General features: G+C 41.7%; 1 protein-coding gene across 2 annotated transcripts in view; it reads left to right on the top strand.

Moving 5' to 3' along the window:
• The window catches only part of Dock1 (dedicator of cytokinesis 1), a 488,224-nt gene that overhangs the window by 179,797 nt on the left and 288,421 nt on the right, over positions 1-20,006 (top strand). The gene's annotated exons all lie outside the window — the stretch shown is intronic.

The following is a 20,006-nucleotide window of genomic DNA, read 5'->3' on the forward strand; positions in this document are numbered from 1 at the left end:
ATTCTAATTACTGATCTCATCTGAACCACATCAAGAGAGAAGTGACGGAGAATTAGGTCATGCCCACTTCAGTCACACTGGAGCAATAAGGAAGCTTAAGAGGAATAGGTATCTGTTGCTAATTCCCTGGGATCCGTGGTTATGTTCAGTTTGTGTTTCCTGTAGGTGGTGGGGGCACAGGCAGGGTCATCTTCTCGGGAGTGGGACTTCTGCGGAGACACAACAGGTGTAGCGACGGTAAACAATACAAAACAAAGCCTACCAGAACGTTCGCTAGAACTTTAAACTAGGAAACATAATATCTGTCCTTCAGGTTACACTAGTTCTTATCAAAGATAGTCAAAGAAAAACCAGTTTGTGTAGCACTTAGCTTATCCTTCCCAGAAAGTTGTATCAGAGGTCCTCCTGCCCACACCCACCGGCGAATCTCATTCTAAATGTTTCAGAGAAGAATCAAAGCTATGGCCGAAAAAAGACATAATAGTCACAGTTTAAACTTTGATGAGAGTTTAGCAATTGACATGGTTTAGTTGTTTTTTATTGTACATATCATTTTAAGATAACAGTCATGACTGACAGCCTCACACTAGGACCTTCGGGCTTTTATAAATTTTATATGATCTTTAGAACATTTGCATTAAAAATAAATATCAAGCATCATGGGAAAGTAATAGTCATTTATTTAGCCAGACTTCTAAAACAATCACCCAAAAGACTTTAAAAAACATACTTACTAAGCCTCCACTCTTGCTCGTACCTGTAATCCTAGCACTCTGGAGGCTGAGACAGAATGATTGCCATGAGTTCTTTCTAGGCCAGTCTGGGTGGTAGTGAGTGTGATACCCTCTCCCAAAACGAAAAATCCAACCATTCAACCCACCATACACACAGAACGACACAGCAGCATCAACAACAACAACTTATGAACTCTCTTATGATTCCATATTCTTTCTTAAACAATAAAAAGTGTAATTGAGATACTAGAACATGCAAGAAATCATCTTGATAAAATGCAATCTTAGGGCAGATCTGAGTTAAGGAAACTTGTTAGTTTAAATACTCAAAATTGTTTTTTTTTTTAAATATCACTTAACAATGTTTAATTTTTAAAACTATAGATGTTTTAAACAAATTACAGTTATCTTGATTATATATAAGAAATTTCCTTATCTATAATTCAATTTTCCCAAACTTACTAAGACTTCTTTTCTTTTTCTTTTTCTTTTTTTTTTTTTTTTGTTCCTGTTTTTGAGGCAGGCTCTTTTTTAGGTAGCCCAGGCTATTCTAGAGTTTCCTATGTAGACAAGGCTGGCGTTGAACTTACAGAGATATATCCTTCAAGCCCACTGAGTGCCTTCTTTAGACTTCTACAGTTGGAGTATATCTTTATTTCTTTCCTGTCATTCTTACATGCCTTTTTATCTAGAGCAACTCAGACACTCTACTTTTGTAACAAAAGGTTTAATTTTTCACTAAAAAAAATCTTTTTTTCATCCAAAACAAATCCTCTTTGTAAATATTTCCAAACCAGAACGTATCTTTGTATTTGTCATTGCAACTTTCTTTGCTTCTATCTTAAAAGTTCCTGTTTTCTTTCTTAAATTTACATGTTATAGTATTCCTTAAAATGCTCAGATTTATATAAAATTCGTCCAATTTCCAATAAAAACATATTTTACATTTTAAAGATTCTTATTTTTGTTTCCTTTTATATATAATTACATGTGTGAACTAGAATTTTCTGCTGTTTATAACCTTTCCTTTTAGCAAGAAGTTAGAAAACAATCTTGAATTGATTTTCATATACCGCCAATTTCTAAAAACACGTTTGATAAGGAACCACTGTCTTAGGTTCTTTTTTCTTGCTGTGACAAAATCCTCTGACAAAAGCAACTTAGTGGGAAAAGGTTTATTTAGCTTCCAGATGCAGGTCACAGTCCACTATGGTAGGAAATCGGGACATCAGGAGCTTGAATCAGTGGGCCACAGTGCAGTCAAGGTCAGACGGAAAGAGCAGTTAACTCAAGTTGAGAGAGCTCAGCTTATGGTCTTCACTCTTACAGCCTGGATCCTGCCTACAATTAAAATGGTTCTTACCATTTCAATTAATGTAATCAAGCCAGTATTTCAGAGGCTTGCCTATAGACCAGCCTGATTTATGTATCCCAGTTCTCAAACTTCCTAATGCTGTGACTCTTTAATGCAGTTTCTCATGTTGCTACTTCATAACTATAATTTTACTACTGTTATGAATTGTAATGTATGTATCTGATATGCAGGATATCAGATATAGGACCACTGTGAAAGGGTCTTCAGCCGCTCAAGGGTTTGAGACCCACAGGTTGAGAACTGCAGAATAGCCCCCCAACGAGACTGCATTCCGAGGTAATCCCAGACTGCCAGGATGACAATGGAAATCAACCATTACACCCACATAGGTAGGCTTTTCAATAGAACATATGAAGACAACTGTATTTTAATTTGCATTTAGAAATATTTCCCCTATTTTTCTTAATTTATTAATTTTGAGCAATTATTCATTGCTCAAAAAGAGCAATTTTTAGCAAGAAGTTAGACAGAAAACAATCTTCAATTGATTTTCATATGCCCTCAATATCTGAAAACACATTTGATAATAGAAAATTTTTGTATGAAGAAGATTTTTTTTTAATGTACTAAGAAATCTTGTACTGCTTTTCAGAACTTTTTTCCCCCAAAGGAAAAACGCAACATGACGTTTCTGTTCTTGATACACAGGCCATAGTCACTGTTATATGCTCACCTGTGTATTTATTCTTTGATCACACTTAGAGTTGAGCCTTTTTGCTTCCCGAGACATGGTGTTAATATACAGCCGAGGCTGGCCTTGAACCCCTAGCTTCCAGTCATCACCCCTCACATGCTGGGACTGCAGGCTTACAGGACTGTCCTTGGCATACTTATGACCATAAACATTCAACAGAGGTCAACGTAGCCTCGCCCAGCCTTGAAATCCAGGCAGGTATTTCAAGTCCAGTCCAGAAGACAACTTCATTTTTCACTTAACCAACCATTTGATGAGACAGAGTAACACAGAGTACAAACTCACTTGTTTATAGAGTTAAGTCTGCGTTACATTAATAAAGCTAATATGTGACGAGTTAAGGTCACCTGTTACACTATTGAACTTAAGAAATGTTTGTCGCACATCTTAGAGCAGCATTTTCTGGTGAGGTTGCGCCCAAAGTAACTTAGATTACAAAGGTTCTTTTCTCTGTTCCCCTTTCCTTACTCTCCAGTCTTGCCATCTCAGCATTCAGGAGCCAGCATTTAAGTTAGGACTAACTGAAATAAAAAAGTTTCAACCAACATTGAATAATAAGATTATTTTGCCAGATGTGATGGCATACTGCTGTGAACTCTTATCCTTTGGCAGGTAAGTGAAGTAGGGTCATGATGAGTTCAAGGTCATTTGTGTGTGTGTGTGTGTGTGTGTGTGTGTGTGTGTGCTACAGTGAGTTTTAGTTCATGATAGGCTATGTGAGAAACTTTGAAAACAAACAAACACATCAACAATATATAAAATTGACAAAAATCAACATGCTCACATTTAAAATTAAAAACTGACAGAAACAACAGAGAGATGGACAGATTTAAATTCCTTTCTATATTTTCTTAGTTTGGGTTTCATTGCTGTGAGGAGACGCCATGACCAAGGCAACTCTTATAAGGGAAACCATGTAATTGGCCTGGCTTACAGTTTCACGAGCTTAATCCATTATCATCATGGTGGGAAGCATGGCAGGGTACAGGCAGACATGGTGCTGGGGGAGCCAAGAGTTCTACCTCTTGATCCGAACGCAGCCAGCTGGAGACTGTCCTGGGTCTTCCTGCCTCAAGATCCAGATCACACGTGTCTCCTCCCTTTCATTCCAGAAATAGTCAAGTTGACTACCAAGAATAGCTATCACACATATTAGTACTGATATTACAATTTAAGAATAACCTTAGGGGTACTCGGAAATTTTTAAATAGGATATGTAGGTCAAAGAAACACGTGCAGGAGGATTGTTGTAAAGTGTAGACTAACTTGGGCTGCATGGCCAAGACATGTCTCCAAAAAGTAGTAAGTTTTAGAACCAAAAGAGAGTTCACCGTCAAAAGGCTCTAAGCTGTTACCCTGAGCTCAATTATATTAAAAAATTAAGGAGAAATCCCTGCCAGACCATAGTGCAGGGGCCATGGGAATCCATTCCAAATCATGCCCAGGAATTCTGGCTATCTTAGTGCATTTTAATAAAATTCTGCCCAAAGCTGATGCCAGGACCCAAGGCAAGTGTGAGTTACCTTGACCCAGATTTGCTCATGGATGCATGTTTGCAACATCCTCTGTCACAGTTATCATCAGACCGTCCTGCATTGTGTGTGTGTGTGTGTGTGTGTGTGTGTGTGTGTGTGTGTGTGTGTAGCTAGGTAGGTATGTTTTTTACCTATTCATGTTCTACTCGTGTGTGGAGACCAGAGGTCAGCCTCAGGCGCTGTTTCTTGTGATATTGTTCACTTTGTCTTTTTAATCAGGTTCTTTAGCTGGCCCAGAACTTGCTGATTTGTTTAGATTGGCTGGTTAGCAGGCCCTACAGATCCACCTTTCCCAACCTCCCCAGAGCTGGGATTGAAAACCGTGCCACTCTATGCAGGTTTTTGTGTTGATTTGGGCTATTTAACTCAGGTCCTTATGCCAATAGCAAGATCTTTTGCTGACTAAGCTTTCTCCCTAGCCCCAGCCATCAAGCAGCCACATGAAAGAAACCTTCCTTCACCCCTTCCTAGATTCATTTGCTTGCTCTGGGTTCTCTTTGATATGAACCTCTCCTTTCTGCTTCCCACCACTCCTGTTTTCCATGGCGTCCGTGACTATCAACTGTCAGTGAATGACAGCACCCTGTGTATTACCAGTGAACTGTCCTGGTCCTTCTCTGCGTGGTGGTGTGAGGAAGAGCTTATTTACATAGCTTTTCGGGCTTTGTTTTGTTTTTTTCAAAACCTGTACATGTAAATGTGGTGCTTGTTGAATAAGTACCCAAAACATGCAATCTTTAGTTAAAAATATTTAAAGCAGAACGTCTCCTAGAAATATGTTTTATTGGAAATTCTCCATCCCCCTGCAACTTACTGTCTTTCTGCAGCTACTACGACGCTTGAAGGGGTCTCTTCTGCTGGTCTCGTCCTGGCTGTTGGATAACTACGTCTTCCCATGCAGCCACTTTGTTTATTTTCACTCTTGTCTTCTGAGTCTCATTTTCGTACACTGTCTACAGTCCTCTTTGAGCCAAGCAGCATATAAATAAATGGCTTGAATTCATAATGAGTTAATACTGTCTTTTAAAATAATCCATCTTTTTAAGTATAGTGCCATACTTTGACTGTATGTGTATGTGTCTGTGTACACACACATCTGTATGTATGCGTGCGAAGATCAACATCAGATGTCTTCCTCCGTCACTCTCTACCTTAGCGATCACGACAGTCAGTTTCTCACTGAACTTGGAACTTGTTTCGTTTGTTGGATTGTTCATTGACCCCAAGGTAACTTCCTGTCTCTCTCTTCCCAGTTCTGGGATTGGCAGGCACGTGTGGGCATGCTCAGCTATTTATGTGTGTGCTGGGTCCCCATGCTGGCAAGGCAAGCACTTTGCTGAATGAGCTAGCTCTCCAGCCCTACCTGGAATTTTGATCTTCGTATCAAGTGGTACCCAGCCTAATGAGTAAGGTGTGTGAAGTATTTAAATCCAGAATGGTCCTAGGTGAAGGCAGAATTAGCCTGGAGCCTCTCATCTTGCAGCCAATCAGCATCTGCCATCTCTGTTATAATCAGCTTCCTAAATGTGTTCTGAACACTGAGTGGCTTTTCCCAAATCTTTTAGAATGCTTTGTCCAGTATATGAAAATTCCCCTACTCATGGGTTTTGGATCGTAAGAACCTTTCTGGTTTGGGATAGCACAGAAGGCCACCGTTTTTCTCATTTGCAGGCTCTGTCCTCCCAAGCGGCCAACTGCTGTCTTCTCTCCTCATCAGGAAAAGATGAACAGCTGAAATCATCTGGTTGGTCTATTCTCACAAAGATGCAATTACTTTTATAAAGTAGTCCATGCCACATTTGTATAAATATTTAAAGTCAAGTCATTTTCGGATGAGATATGGCGCCTGCGATTTTCATGCCTTCTTCTTCCTTGGGCCCCGATCCTTAGAATTTTGGAGAAGTTGGCTTTGCTGCCTTTTTTATGGAATGTGGCGCATGGTTGTAGAGTGCTATGTTGGGTGTGCTCTTGGTGCACCAGTGATGGAATCCTTGAGGTCACTGTGGGAGCTCCAGGACACAGGCTGCATTTCGGCCCGTGATCCCCCACTCCTTGAAAGAAATTACCTCCAGTTCTCATCTTAGCTGAGAAGACGGAGACTATTCCATCTGAGGACTAATTTTGCTTTTTCTCTGGGAAAACGTCTTCAAGCAGTATTGAAGATGTGTTCTGGGTATCTCGGAATGGTGGCCATATTCATAGATTTACAATCTCAAGGGGTTACAGGGTAACCAGTCAGAAACTGCATGTACTCAGAGCCAACCTGAGCTAAGCTATCTTGTGGCAAATGTATGTCTTGTTGTCTGGGGTGTTTGGGGGCAAGGGACATGTTTGTGCAGATCTCAGTGGAGCTGTGTTTCCAACGCTTGAAGTTTGGCCCAGTCCTGTGGTCAGCAGGCATGTGGGTGCTATCTTGACAGTACATATCCACAAGAAGTCATGCTTTACATCAGTGAGTTGTGTACTCTCACGCTGGACTTTGGTTCCTGTGGCTCAGGCTAGTAAAAATCCAGCTCTTTCTGCTTTCTCTAACCATTTCTTCCATTTGCAGACAGGGAGAGGGAAGATGTACCTAGTTGGTCTTTGTTGGGCTACAACAGGAGATGGGTCATTTGTCACAGAAGGTTGTGCTGGACCTGAGCCTCTATGAAGCTGCCTCATTGGATGACAGCCTTCTTCTCTGTCCTGGCTTAAGGATTGTACAGTGTCAAGCCCTATGTGGGAGGATGGGACTGCCTCTGGATTCAGTATACTTTCTTATGGAAAGGAAGGGGGAAGTTACCAGAATATAAAAGGGTAGAGAGAAAGCATGAATATGTACTTATGTCCCCATTTTCCAGCTTCTACAATATGAACTAATAGTCAGACTCTCAATCTAATCCAAGACATCATAATGCTTCCCATATGTAGCATTGCTCAGTGGATGACATTGTTCTGGACTGAGGATGTATACTAGGTCTAGACCCCATGCTGACATCCTGTGTCTGTTCCCTATCCATCTGCCTTGGATGTCCTGTGTTTGCTCCTATGCTGAGGTGAAGGGCCTTGGTCTCATTAGCATGCTGTGCATGAGAGCCAATGAATGGGCGGTAATGGCTTCCGAGCCTGGTCTCCGATGTGACTTGCCTACTTGAAAGCTGGCTAAACAGATTATGTGCTGCGCAGAATGATGACTCTTGAATATCATCTGTGGTGGGAAGAGCAGATTTTCAAAGCAAGATAGAAAGAGAAGGAAAGGTCGACATCTCATAATTTGTACATTTGTGGCTTTGTTCCCATGTGATTATGTTGTTGCCTACATATCTGAAAAAAGCTGGGAAAAATTAAAGCTTAAATCCCATTATAGAAATGAAAAGTTCTAGCGTAATTAAATTAAACGTCAGAACACTGAGTGTAGGATTTATGTCCACAAAATTCTTTTACATTGATGGTATAGGAATTGGGATAAAGTGAATTCACCTCTCCAGCATTACCATGTAGGCTAGCCAAGAGTACTCCCTATGCTTTCAAGGAGCCTTTGTGAGGAGGGGGGTTTCTTTTTGGAACTTCTTTCTTGTCCGCACATACCTGCTCTTCTGGATCCTAAACCAGGGGGAGTTTCTTCTGATTAACATGGAACAGTTTCCTTGTTTTCCAGACATAGTCTTTCCATTTCCCATCCTTATAGGAACCTAGGTGATTGACAGGTTTCATTTTCCAGCTTGCTACCTGCTTTTTCTTTTGTCTGTATTTGTTTGGTTTTAGAGGGAAATGTGAGATTGGATGAGTCACGTTTGGCAATATCTGTCTTGCAATGTACTATCAGGTCTTGGTCTTGGTCGTGTTTTAATACCCCGGTGGATGACCTTTTTGTAAAACTGTTATTCCTTGGCACGGCTTTGGTTTGTTTGTGGTTGTTGCTTTCCTGGAGGCTGGGCTCTTGCTTTGACCACGAGAGAGAAGGGAGCCATTCTCTCAAACCCTGGCCATCTTATACCCCTTTCTCTCCTTTAACAGACAGACCCTTTCCTGGGTGGCTGCCCTGCTCACAGGTAATGCGAGGTGGGATAGCACGCTGTCCTGCCTTCAGGTTCACCCTTGAGTTCCTGCCCCAATAGCCCCCAGGAATGGAGTGTGGCATAGAAGTGTAAGCTAAACAATCCCTTTTCTTTCCAAGTTCCATGTTGACAGAGTCTTTTATCACAGCCATAGAAATCAAACTAAGGGCAGATTCCCTGTCCAACAGTGCTCACCTGCCCTGTGGAAGCTCATTTATCCTCAGTTTTGAATAATAGGAAGCCTCTTTAAAATTCAGGGCAAAGGAGCTTAAATGTTGTGTTTCATTCTTTTTTTCAAGGTGAATAATTCTCCCCGTGATCAAATGGAGTTAAACTCTATGCTAATGGTGGAAGCATTAGTTACAGCAGTCCTTCAAAGGCCCTGGGTGATGCCCACATACCTGTCAGGATTTTGAGATGAGGAAATACTAAAGTCAGAGTTCTCCTCACAGTAGCTAGACCCTAAGCAGAAAAAGTATCTATCTCTAAAAAATTGCCGTGTCCATCAGTTTCTGCTGCTTTAGGTCATACACAGGAGAAACTGTAGAAACTGTTTAATTCAGAAACGTAATAAAAGAAATATATTGTTCTGATGCTTTGATCCATCAACAAATCAAAACAGTATTTTCTTGAGTTTTTCTACTATGAAAAACCAGATCTTAAACCCGAAGCTATTCTCAAGTAGTTTTGTTAACTTGATAGATGTTGTACATAGAGCAAAAATTGGGGTTGGGGCTAATTTTGCCACAGTCACTTAATGTCCCACTCATAAAGCATTCTGGAACACTTTAATTAGATAGCTGTGCTGATGACTTCTAATGAATGTGGCCAGCTGCGAACCCTGAAGACTAACTCTTTTAAATAATGCTGGAATATAAACATCACTTTCTCTTCTATGTTTTTTTCTTCCTCTGTGCCTCAAGGAAGCTTTTAATCTCGATCTGTTATCCAGTACCTTTTCCATCCCTCATTCTATAGGTCTCTCTCTCTCTCTTTCTCTCTCTCTCATTCTCTCTCTCTCATTATGCATGTTTGTCCAGAGGCCGCTTGTTTCAGCAGTACACACTTTTAGGAATAGCTTATAGATGGGAATTTCTCTTAATTATCCCCATCTGAAATACACCATAATTTATCGATCACCTACAAAGTGCTCAGGACTTTTGGTTAACAAGTTTGATTCCTCTGAGAGCCTTCAGGGTCATCAACATAAAAAATGTAGAACTGGAAAAGACTAATTAACTCAATTCACAGATGAGGGCATCAGAGTTAAATAAGAAGCCTTGTCTCTAAGCAAAGGCCCAGGCAGGGAGCTATCCACCACTGTGGTGCTGATTAAGGCTCTGGCTTGTTTCAGATCCATCATCCACACACTCCTTAAACTGTTTCACGCCCACTGCATGAGTAATTCTGTCTGAAAGCTGAATTTACTTCGACGCTATGTGAAGCAAGAAGAAAACCCAGAAATAAATGGATAAATGAACACATCTGTAAATTAAGCATAAATAAATCATATAGTGTTGTTCTAATATGTCTGCGGGGTTTTAATAGTTTTTCTCTTTCTTTCTGTGGGGTGGCAGTGGCGGGGGGAGGTTGTGCTTTGTGAACAGATTGCTAGGACCAACAGCTCTTTATGGTGTTATTCATCTAAATATTAGCCTCTGTTGACTCTAGGTTGAGCCCACCTCTGGGCAGGAGGCTCCTGCCTCTGTTGTTTAATGTCGATGTAGGAAGAGCAGTAAGAAGTGGTTGGCTCCATTTGTCTCATACCTAATCATGCTATCACTAGGAACCTGGAAAACTAGTTCCTTAGCCCTACATCCCTTGGTTATTTCTGGGCCCTGAAAATTCAGCTCTTGCTGTATAAAATGGTGTCCCAGACAGTGGAAGGCCCAAGTTTGCACCTGCCAGGATTTTGTGCCATGAGTCCTCCCTTCAATAGCCATTACATAAATCCAACTCCAAGGGCACAGATCTTCCTGCAGATGAGCTGTCTTCATCCACATATCTTTTAACACTCTGTTTGCTAGAGTGGCATGTGCTCATATCCACACTGACCAAGGGCTGTGTCTGTGGCCACCTACTAGATCAGCTAGCAGCATGCAACCTCCCCACCCCCTCCAGACCATTGATACCATGTCTTTTCTCTTCCATATGCTGTGGTTCTCTCCGTAGGGGATTAGAATTGTAGAATCCCTTGTCCTATCAGCAGGCCACCTCTTTGAGCTCCTTCTCTTCATTTGGAGAGCAGATTGCGTACATGATCAGATTTTCCACACAATGTTTCCTGCCATCCTATTTTAGTCTATGCATTTTCTTTTTTTTTTTTTTTCATGTATTTACATGGGGCTCATTATGTATCTTTTCCATTGGTTTTTCTTTCCCTTTACCTGAGGAGATGTCGTGCCTTACAGCAATTCTGTTAGAACTTAAACTCTCTTGTTGTATCCCTCCAGACTCAAGGGTTGAGAGGGTCTGCTGCCCAGTGCCATTCTTAAACATTACTGCTTCTATGCAACGTCTCATGTTCATACATAGGAGACATACATTTAACCAGATTTTAAAATATATGTTTTGCATTTATTAATCATTCTGTGTGGGCACACACATGCATACCACAGTGTATAAGTGGGGGGTAGTCTAGAGCACTACATGTGAAGGCCTGTTCTCTCTTTCAACTTTTTGGGCCTTGGGGATGGAATTCTGGTCATCAGTTTGGGTAGCAATTGCTATTACCCACTGAGTTTTGCTCTGCATTGTTTGAAAGTCTCCATGTCTCTCTGCTTACCTTTCCAATTTCCAGAGCTTTTGCCTGCTCTGTCAGCCTCTCAATTAAAATTCCATGGCTTTAGGTACCTCAAGGCTGAATTACAGATTGCCACATTTCTGACCCTTTTAGCACACCGGCAAGTGGCACTGTTCTGACCAGAATATTTTACAAGGTTCTGCCCAGCCGCCAGGAGTAGAAACACTGGGCTGCAGATCTCTGTAGGCTCGGTCCCACAGATCAGCAAAGTTAGCATTCCAAAAGGAAAGCTGCTGTGGCAAGGGTGGCTTGCAGGCAGTTTCTTCTCCTGGCACTGCCAAGTTTCATAACTTTTACATTAAAATGATACCTGGGAAGATTTCTTAGAACTTGGCTTTTATATATGCACCCATGTATGTACCCAGGCACATGTGTTATCACCAAGCTCTCGGGCTTGGGGGTGTGGTGGCTTATGCCAGTTTAGCTTTTGCTTAGCTGTAAAGTTGCTGATTATTTCTGTCACCAGGTTCTAGGTCACCATATCTCGGCAGTCTGGAGAAGAGTAAATGGCTTCTGTGACCCCTTCTAGCACAGATACAGTCTTTCAGCTACTGCTGCTTAAAGGCTCATGTAGACAGAGAAAATCACTTGAGCGTATTGAAATTTGGGCACAGAGTTCCTAAATGGTAGGGAAACAAGACAATTGTCTATAAAAGATGAATAGCAACCGTTCTCCATTAATATGGCTCTTACTGTTTAATTCTCATTAAAAGTGTTATTCTGGCTTTCAGTTCTATGCAACACACACAAGGTTATTAAATGCACTTTATGGATCATTTGTTTAATGTGACCGAACCAAAAATTAAGAAGCAGATTACTCAGTGTTCATAAAAATGAATGCTTTAAATGGACAAATTCATTCTCATTTTTGTGTCTTATTTTAATGTAGAGCTCTAATGGGGTTATAGACGGATATTCTGCTTGGACATTTATAAGCCGATGATGCCTGTTGAATACCTTTTATAAAGATTAATATTTTTTACTTTGTGCCCATTACCAGAGCATTAATCATCCTGGCTTTGGCCCTCACAGCTGCAGATGAGCAGATGTTGAATGATTGGAGTCTGTGATCATTGCAGAACATGGAGAGGGGAAAGCATGGATGGTGGTTGCTCATGACAATTTCTATGGAATGTGGGCCCATAGCAATGCCTTCCCCTTGCCTGGGTTCTGGATTGAGTTGCCTTTCTTGCTCTCTGTATATGGCAGAAAAAAATAGGGCAGCTATGGTTCTTGCTGCTATTCCTCTGGTGGGTGCTGACAGGTAGGAAAAAGTCCTGGGCTCTCCTCTGATAGGCTGAGTGGCCAGAGAGAGCTGTGGCCTTGAGAGAGAGGAGCCTTCATTCATCAAAGTGAAGAATTGCATGAATTCCTCCTCATCTGCTTTGTTGCATACTTAGCCTGTGCTTCCTACAGAAGTAGACCATGAGCCCTGGATGTAATTTTAAATTCCCTAGTCCTCAGCAAATGCGGTTTGAAGCAATGTAAGTCAGTCACATATTTTATCCAAAATGTCATTGCTCTGTGAATTCTATCTAAAACTCACTAATGGCATGCTTTATATTCTTTTATCCACACCGAGTCTGAGTTCATTGTGTTGTAACTTATAGCACAATTTAAATGCTAAATTCTTACTCTATCAGAGACCCTGGATCTTTAGTTTTCAATGCATAATACAATTTATTCTTCTTAACAGTTGTTTGCAGTAACTAGATTAAACATCACATTTAAACATTTGAACTTTCAATTCATTTATTAAAATTAAATCCAGCTCTATGGTTGTAAACATACACATTTAGAAGGCAGTTTGACAAGATGACCATTTAGCAAAATCGCAATAGAATATTCTGCCTTAGGGCCTGTTACCTCCTCAGCCAAGGGCTTTTGACCAGAATTACAGTGCTAGTCATGGACTTTCCTCCTGCTGAGCAGTCCTCAAATCAAAGCAGAAAGCAGTTAGTTACTCCATAACAGTGTTGCCACTATTGTACCAGTGGACACACATTACCTACAAGGTTGGCATTTATAGCATTAGGAGCCAGCAGCCAAAGTTCTCCTAATGATAAAGGAGATGCTTTCCAGGCTCCACCCCTTACTGAGGATCTGTTGAAAATTGTTAGCTGCTGGAGAAAGAGAGTTTGGTCTTTGAGGGTGTGGTCACTACCAGGTTTCCTTTGGTCCAATGATGCCTCACACCTATGCACATATAGGCAGTGCTAACTGGACTTAGTGTCTTAGTCTCTGTTCTGTTGCTGTGAAGAGACACCATGACCAAGGCAACTCTTATAAAAGAAAGCATTTCATTGGGGGCTATGGTGTCAGAGGATTTGTCCATGATTAGCATTATGACAGCAAGTAGGGAGGGGCTGAGGCTTTATATCCAGATCTGCAGGCAGGCAGGTGCAGGGAAAGAGGGAAAGGGAGAGAGAGAGAGAGAGAGAGAGAGAGAGAGAGAGAGAGAGAGAGGTGGGGAGACAGGGACAACAGGCAGAGAAAGAAAGAGACACACAGAGAGAAGGGGACAGAGAGACAGAGAGAGGAGAGAGAACAAGAACACTGGTTTGGTAATGGGCTTTTAAAACCTCATTGCCCACCCCCCAGGACCACACATACTCCAGCAAGGCCAAACTTCCTTGTTATTCCCAAACAGTTCCATTAGCTGGGGTCATGAATTCAAACAGAAGAGTTTTGGGGAACCATTCTTATCATAAAAGGAAAGAAGATAGGAAGTTAGGAAGAGAAGTTGTTGAGGGTACTAAGGGGAAAGGAAGGGATGGCATTTGGGTATATGTGGTCATATATTGTTGTATGCACACATGAGATTCTCAAAGAATAAGGAAATTAAATCCAATTATAAAGTCTATTCTTTGGATGCACCAGCTCAGCTTCGTGTCCAGTGACGACCATACTGTATTGTAACCATACTGTGTTATGTGAGGCACAGGTCTTAGCACAGCATTTATTAAAGAGACGTTGTTGTCATTTGTAAGAACTGTGTCTGCTTGGGCTCACTGTCTGCCCAGTAGGCATGATATCCTTAGTTCTCAGGATAAACTGACGAGGTGGCTAACTGCAGTGTCACTTTGTAGATATGGAAATGGCCTGTCCAGAGCATTAAGGTAATGTGCCCAAGATTTACAGATGAATCTGGTGCATTTCATTTTTTTCCTATTATTATCATTTCCATTTAACGTCCAAATTACAAGATATTTTTATTCAGATACGTTTGCATCCGTTTCAAAGTATGTAATTCGGGGTTTCTTTTTCTTAGTTTGTTCACAGAGTGGAGTAACCCTCACACTCTTTACTTACAGGGTATTTACTTGTACTATGCTGTTAGTGGCCCTACTCCACCTTGTTTGAGACAATAGCTCACATAGCCCAGGCTTGTGAAGAAATCAATGTGGAGCAGAGAGTGACCTTGACCTTCTGACCTTCCACTCTCCCTTTCACCAATCCTGCGATGGCAAGCATGAACTACAGTGTCTGATTTTATTTTGTGCTGGGGATTGACCTCAGGGTCGTCTGCATTGCTCAACGGGAATTCTTTCAATCTTTCTGTACCCCAGCCCTGCTTTTTTTTTTCCCCCTATGTTTTTCTTTTGTTTGTTTAATTTTCTGTGCTGTGATTGAACATATGGCTTCATATATGTTATACAGTTCTTGTTTTAATTTTTATTAAAATTTAATTTGTTGTACAAAGTAATGAGTTTTGCAGTGGTATGTTTTTTAAGTATGTCATACATTTTGACTGATATTCATTTCCCTACTACCTTCTGTGTCCCCTCTGTCTTCCTACTAATCTCTTTCCTTCCCCCAAGTAAGTCTTCTATTTTAATATTGTGTGTATGCATTATGCTTTTATTATTTCTTTACATATATGGATGAACTGAGCAAATGCTTTTTTCAAAATCTCACATCATGAATCAGAGTTTATCAGTCTTCTGGGCGGGCATTCCAGAATTTTTCAGAGGCTGTGTGTCAATGGTTGATTTAAAACAAGTAAAATGAGTTTTTCCTTTAATATAAGCTTTTTTAAAAGTTGTGCTGGGAATGGATTCTGGGTATTTATTTTGTTTTGCTGGCTTTCTGGATATGGTTTTCTGGATTTGGTATTCTGTCTGTGTGAGAGGATATGGCACACAACCAGTCTGAATGTCCATTGTGTGGCAGGGGAGTCTTCTGCCTCAGCCACCAGGATTGTATAATCCTGCAGGTGCATACCTCCATCCATGAGTGGCGTCTGCTTTGAAAGCCCTACTGTGATTTAAAATTTCAGAACACTTAACTTCTGAAGATTAAAATACAGGCTATGAAAAGAACCACTAAACAAGAAGGGTTTTTTTTTTTTTATTTTTATGGCTATGGTATGTGCTTATAACTCCAATATTTGGAGATAGGATTATGGACTGAAGTCTAGCCTGGGCTATATTGACACACCTTGTCTCAAAAATAAAAATAAAAAAAGAGTTTATGATACTTATATTATTCTGTGCTTTGGGAGCAGGCAGCAGAGTAGCTACTGGGTGGTAGATCCATGCTAAGGCCACTGTAAGGTATTCATTTTCCTGGTGTACTTTCATCAAAGAGCTTGGCCTGGCAAAATATAAATCATACACACAATAATAAAAATTATAATTTAAACAGCTATTATTCAGTAAGGGCTGGGAACAGTACTGGACAGCAGGGTATGCTTTTAATCACATGCAATTTAGTTTTTAGAACCTCTGCACGCATTTGCAGAGTAAAGCAAGTCAACACACACACACACACATACACACACACACACACACACACACACACACACACACACACACACACATAAACATGTCCTCTTGTTCAGGTGTTCACTATTATCCAGACTGGTATGGACACCATCCAGTAACTTCAGATCCCCAGTAAGGTGGAAGCGCTCTTGTTGAGGCCTGTTTGTCCTTCAGCTGTCTGCCAAGGATGGGGTAGTGCCTTCCTCACCACTTAGCAGGTGTGAATTGCTGTGGTTCACAGATAAAATGAATGTGTATGGAGGTCCATACTAACCAACTGCCCTCTAATACAGAGAAACCTACACACACACACACACCTGTCTTGGTTTATTTTATGTGCTGAGATCATTCCTGTTAAAGAGAAGAGGAAATTGTCCTCTCACAGCATTTACCTTCCAGTAAAAAGAAGCACAGTTAATACTCAAGGCAGTCAGTATTTCTGGTGGTCCATGAACTTGGACCTGGAGGCACAGAGCATGACTCCTTCACTCTGGCTCTGGTTCCCCAAAAGGTGCTGGGAACATTGTGTTTTTTTTTTTTTTTTTCTTTGAGGGTGTGTACTTGGTTTCTGATGGCATAATGATGGACAGCCCTGCAAGCTGTGCTATATTCTTGGAGGCTGGCCCCAGAACTGTGGTTTAGGTAGTGTGGCCTCTGCCCTTCAGGGATGTCTGGCAGACCGACTGTTCTGTTTGGCTCATCTGTCCATCTGTGTTCAGATGTGGAGCTGCTTGCAGAAGGGATTTTGTGCTGGTGCTGGACCTGGAGACCTTTCCTAGTGGTTCAGCCAAGCGTGCTTTGTTCCAAGTCCTTCCTTACACAACATCTACTTCTGTCTTCACGGTATTCTCATCTCCATTTCCCCATCGTGGCTTCACACTCATCTGTCAGAAAGGACAGCCAATGACTCTTCCTCTTTTCTGGGACCTAAAGGAGGGAGACTCTTCTGTTTCTGGATTTTTTTGTGTTTTGTTTTCTCAACACATCGTGACTCAGGCTAGGCTGGATTTCATTAAGGAACCCAGGCAGACTTGAACTCACAACTGTTCTCTTGGCTTAGCTGCCTGAGTTTTGGGATGGCAGATGCGAGTCTTCAAACATCTTTAAATATCTTTAAACATTACAAATATTCAGTGGAGTTGCTTGTCACCAAGACCGTCAGTATAACAGACAAGTGAAGCTGACAAGACCCAGGAGCTGGGTGAGTGGTGAGTGCTCCAGTGAGGGAGCCAAGCACCCTGGGTAGTATCTCCCTGCCCAGAATGAGCATGCAGACATGCCTCATTCACCCTGAGGTGATACTGACCAATGGAACCAGAACACTCAATTAGCTCTAAGAACAGCGTAGTCAGCCCACTACTGCTTTCCCATCACAACAGATAAATGAGACCATAAAGACTGGACTTAGGCCAGGACATCTGGTTCCAGGGCCTAAGGGGCCAGCTCTTACTTAACCACTCAAGAGACATAGCCTTCTTCCAGCATGTGCTGGCCAGCTCACAAGGCTCTCTGCTCAGTAGGCCCTAACACAGTGGCTCTCAACCTTCTTAATGCTGTAACCTTTTAATGCAGTTCATCATGTTGTGTTGAACCCCAACATTTCTTTGCTACTTCATAACTGTAATTTTGAAATAGTTATGAATTTTAATGTAAACATCTGGGATTCCTGATGGTCTTAGGTGACCCCTGTGAAGGGGTCATTTGACCCTTAAAGGTGTTGAGACCCAACAGGTTGGGAATCACTGCCTTAGCAGCTCTGCCTTTTCCAGCTGAGATAGTTTGGGGATTCACATGACCTCCAGAATGGTGGCAGTCACATGGATAGTAGCCAGATGGACAGACATAGCTCAGGGCTTTTTTCCATGTTGAGTTGGGCACATAAGGGTCATGTGTTCCTGGTGGAAGTTAAAGAGGGCTCAATTGAAGGTATTGGATTGCAGCTCTCTGGGAGGGCAAGGCATGAAGGGATCCTTCTGACACTGATCTGGAGGGTGGCTCTGCTCTGCATTAGGTGTTACATATGGCTAAAGGCAGTAGATGTGATATAAATGACGGTGGATGTAGCTTGTGAACATTGAGGCTCTATAGGAAAGGTATCTGAGATGGGTAGCATGTTCCAGGGGTCATTTTCTTACATGTTTCCCCTGGATAATCTATCTTTTGGGATGTTGCCACATCTGTAGCAGAATACAATTGGCATGTTGGAGTATGTCTCAAGCTCAATGATCCATGGTCCTATCTGTAAAACACTTTAGTTTTTCCATCCGGGTTGTTGGAAGAAGTCTTCCTGACTGGAAACCCAGGCACAAAGGGGCCACCATGCTGGCTCTGACAGTGCCACAGTTATGTGCTGTTCCTCTGCCCCTGACTTTTTGCAGGATGCCAGGCAGCTCTCGGAGTGCTTAGCATCTTATCCATTACATCTGCATCGGGATTGACTATTAAAGTTAAAGTGTCAACAAACGTAGCTGTGTGTTCACCTTGGATTACTTAGGTTTTTTGTTTGGCTTGGCTTTTTTTTTTTTTTTTCCTTTCTCTCCCTCTCTATGACCAAATATCTGGCAGGAATCAACTTAAGGATATAAAGATTGATTTTGGTAAACTGTGTGGGTGGGGGCCCATGGTGGCAGGAACAGCTCCAGCTGTTGCTCCTCACCACCTCACATTTCAACAGAACAGGAAGCAAAAGGCAGAGAATCCTGGCTCATCTGGCTTTTTAACTGTTTCCATTCTTACGAACTCCTATACCAGTGAGATAGCACCAGTCATGATCACAGTGAGGCTTCCATCCTCAGTGAATGCTTCCTGGAGAATCTTTCTCAGTCTAGTGGTTGAGGTCATTCTGGATCCCATCAAGCTATCAGTGAAGGTGAGTCATCATGCACACTTGTGCTGTGATGCACTTTCTAGAATGTGGAATTCCCCTAGACTATCTCTATGGGAAATCCTTAAGTGGTATTTGCGTATACCCTGGTTGAGCTACTTCTTTGTGTCCCACTGGGAGACTGTGGAGCAGAAGGGCTTGTGTTATTTCTGATTCTTCCTGCCCTGTGCCCTCCTCCCCAGTCTCTGATTGAACTGTTGACCTTGGGAAAGTTCAGTGGGTGCTCTTGAGTTGAGAGTGTGTTTCTGAGTGGGCAGAAGAGCCCTTCCATTGCTATGTGTGATTTCTCTTTCCTTCCATAAAAACCTTGGAGAACATTAATGCAAAACATGCTTTTCTGTATCATTAATGTCATAAATCCTAAAATGTACAGTCCTGAAAAACAGCTATATTTATTTCCTGTTGCAGAGCTCTGCTGCACTCACCTGCTTTGCATCCTAAAGGCAAAAATGGCTGCGCTGATGTCAGAATAAGGGGCTGTAACCAGGCAGAGCGATTTGGAAAGGGGATGCTGCCAGGATTCAGCTAGATTTCCAAACTGGAGGAGATGATTAGGAATTTCACTTCATCATATATCTGTGCCCATGTTGCTCTTCTGTTTAGGGTTTGAATATTCTTGCGATATTCCTATCTAAACCACAAATGAAAACCCAAACCTTCTTTGACCTGGACCTCAACTCCCAAATTTCTGTTGTCAGTCTTGTTTCTGTGACCCTGACTTCTGCTTTCTCATTCTCACCTCTTCAGTCTACCCCAGGGAACTGTCTGGGGTGAAAAGGCTGGCTTTACACCATTGTCTCATCTTAGAGCTGATCTCTTTCTCTTGAGAAAGGGAATCCTTTCTGCTTGTTCTAGGAAAAGACTGGAAATCTGCAGCTAGAATATTTTTTTGAGGAAGTACTCTTTTTAATGTTGTAAAATTGATGGATTAAAAGTAAGAAACACCAGCAGTCAACCCATCACATGCGCAACTGCCTGGAATGTGCAGCTTTGGGAGATGTGCAAATGTTTCTATCGGTGTTTATATATGATAAGCCTGTGTGTGACTTGTGTTTATACAAAGAACTGCAAATGCATGCGGGTATCCATCTATGAATGATTGACCACAATGGAAATGGCTTCCTGGTGGTCAAGCCATTCATTCCCCCCTTCAGGTGTCAGTTTCCATTCTGTACGTT

Source organism: Psammomys obesus, unplaced genomic scaffold (assembly GCF_907164565.1).
Source record: "Psammomys obesus unplaced genomic scaffold, mPsaObe1.curated_primary_1811, whole genome shotgun sequence".
Taxonomy (NCBI): Eukaryota; Metazoa; Chordata; class Mammalia; order Rodentia; family Muridae; genus Psammomys; species Psammomys obesus.